We start from the raw sequence: 2,730 nt of genomic DNA, 5'->3' as shown, positions 1-2,730 counted from the left end.
TTTTGAAGTACCTCTCTACCATTGTTTCTCCTCCTCAAATTATGAATGAATTTCCATTTATGTGGGGTGAAAAATAAGAAAAATCATTTCAAAAAGTTAACCCATGCACCCATTCTAGTTTGACCTGATTTTACCAAAACTTTCGAGCTAGAGTGTAACGCCTCTAGCATTGGCATAAGTGAAATATTATTTCTAAGAATTCATCTTATTGCTTATATCAATGAAAACTTTATGGCCCACCTTGAACCATCCTACCTATGACAAAGAGCTTTATGCTCACATTCATGCCCGCACAACTTGGGAGCATTACTTTGTGATTAAGGAATTCACCATACACACTGCTTATGAGTCACTTAAGTATCTTTGATGATAAGGAAAATTAAATAAAAGGCATGCTAAGTGGGTGTAATTCTTAGAACAATTTCCTTATGTTATCAACAAAAGAAATGGAAGAGTCATGTAGTTGTTGATGCCTTATCAAGACGACACACATTACTTATCTCTCTAGGCTATTAGATCTTAGGGTTTGATAATAGATCCAAGTTGTATGACCACGACAATAGCTTTTCATCCACATATAAATCATGTCTCAAGAAGCATTTTGATGGACTTTACATTTCTTAAGGGTGTCTGTATAAAAAAGGAAAACTTTGTATACCTCAAGGATTCATTAGAAAACTTTTTGTCTAAGAAAGTCATGAGGAATGTCTCACAGGCCCTTTTAGAGTTAATAAAACTATAACTCTTTTGAGAAGTCAAATTTATTAGCCACACATGAGAGTAGATGTTCAAAGGGTTTTGACTACGTGTATAGCTTGTCTTCAAGCTAAATCTAAAGTAATGTCTCATGGACGCTACACACCTTTCCCCATAGGTAGTACCCAATGGGTTGGTATTAGTATAGTTTGTACGCTTGGTCTTCTAAAGACCAAAAAGGGATATGATTCTATTTTTGTGGTAGTTGATTGCTTTAGTATAATGGCTCAATTTATACTTTGCCACAAAAAGTAGATCATTCTGGCTACATCGCAAGACTATTCTTTAAAGAAGTTGTAAGATTGTGCCTGATAAAGATGCTAAGTTCGTAAGTCATGTTTGGAAAAATTTAGGAAAAGCTAGGAACTAAAATTTTATTTTATAACACATGTTTCCCTTAAATTAATGCTCAAATTGAGAAGTAAATAGATCTTAATCCACTTTTTTAGGGTCATTTTAAAGGGAAATAAGAAATTTTGGGATGAACATCTTCCTTAGATAGAGTTTGCATATAACTGAGTAGTCCACAAGACTACTAATCTTTTTCACTTTGAGGTTGTCTATGGTTTTAACCCTCTAACACCTCTTGATATAATGTCACTTCTTGATGAAACTTCTTTCTTACATAAGGAAATAATGTCTAAAGCGGAGTTTGTTAAAATGTTCCATGAGAAGGTTAAAGACCAAATTAAAAATGAAACTAAAAAGTTATATGGAACTCAACAACAAAGGGAGAAAGAAATTAACCTCTAAATATGGAAGAAGTCAACATTTGTACATAATTAAGAGGTGTGACTTTCACATGTATATTGAGCATTTCCTGCAAATCATCACAACTCGTTGCATATACAATCACAAATCTCAATCTAAAATCTATTACCCATCCACAACCATGCCCAATAATGAATTCTTCATTCAACTTCAAATTTCTTATTGTATTTATTTCCATTGATGCAATTACTCTCTCTCATATAAACTCAATTAGCTCAAACCAACCTATCATCACTATATACTATATTCATAATAATGCATGTCGAGTATGGTCAACCCATTACCCTTTCAAAAACCACCTTATTGATCGAATTCATTAATATAAAAATATTATATCTATCATATACCCTTTTTTCAAAAAAAATATGATGTCTCTATAATATATCATTTATCTGACCTAATTTATTACAATGTATCTCATTTAAATCTCTCTTCTTCATATCATTAGACAAGACTCCTCAAATCCCAAAAAGTTAATGAGATAATTCAGGAACATAAAATTTAATTTGAATAGTTTAATCAAGCAAGCCTTATAGGTTAGTAATAGAGCTATAAATTTCTCTTCTCCATATCATCGTACAAGACCTCCTCCAATCCAAAGAATTAATGAGATACTTGACGAACATAAAATTTAATTTGAATAAATTAATCAAGCAAGCCTTTATAGCTCAGTGGTAGAGCGTCAGTCTTGTAAACTGAAGGTCTGTAGTTCGATCCTGCATGAAGGCATTTTTAAAATAAATTACATAATTTTATATGAGTATTTAAATTAAGTTATGACCCAACTATTTGACCTTATCAAACTATGAATGAGGTCTTATTCCTTTTCATATCATTTTGTTGATATATAATTCATTTTCTCGTTATTTAAGTGAGGTCTTATTTTTTTCACATTATTTTGTTGATATATAACTTTTTTGTATTGTCTCAATTCATGTTACTGTTGGAATAATTTATCCGAGATGGAAAATACTTAGAGAATGAAAATTATTGGAAATATGTTTTATTGTAAGAATTGTAAGATTCATTATTCAACATATGAAACTAGGTAACCCAAAAAAGATGGAAAATTATGTTGTAGATTTGAGATAGCTTTGATTTTACATTTTTGTTATCAAACTATTACTGCCATTTTTTACTTCAGGCTTAACTTTCTTCGTTGTTGGACAACTTGGTTGAGGACCATCTAGAACAACTTATATT

At 31.2% G+C, this 2,730-nt stretch overlaps 1 non-coding gene across 1 annotated transcript; it reads left to right on the top strand.

Annotated features, from left to right (window-relative positions):
• The first annotated feature begins 2,184 nt into the window (after window positions 1–2,184).
• TRNAT-UGU lies at window positions 2,185–2,256 on the top strand. The gene has a single exon. It is a non-coding gene; the product is annotated as a tRNA-Thr (tRNA).
• The last annotated feature ends 474 nt before the right edge of the window (window positions 2,257–2,730 follow it).

The sequence above is a fragment of the Vigna unguiculata genome, chromosome 9 (assembly GCF_004118075.2).
Source record: "Vigna unguiculata cultivar IT97K-499-35 chromosome 9, ASM411807v1, whole genome shotgun sequence".
Taxonomy (NCBI): domain Eukaryota; kingdom Viridiplantae; phylum Streptophyta; class Magnoliopsida; order Fabales; family Fabaceae; genus Vigna; species Vigna unguiculata.
The sequence above is the reverse complement of the archived record's forward strand: the minus strand, read 5'-3'. Positions and strand labels throughout refer to the sequence as shown.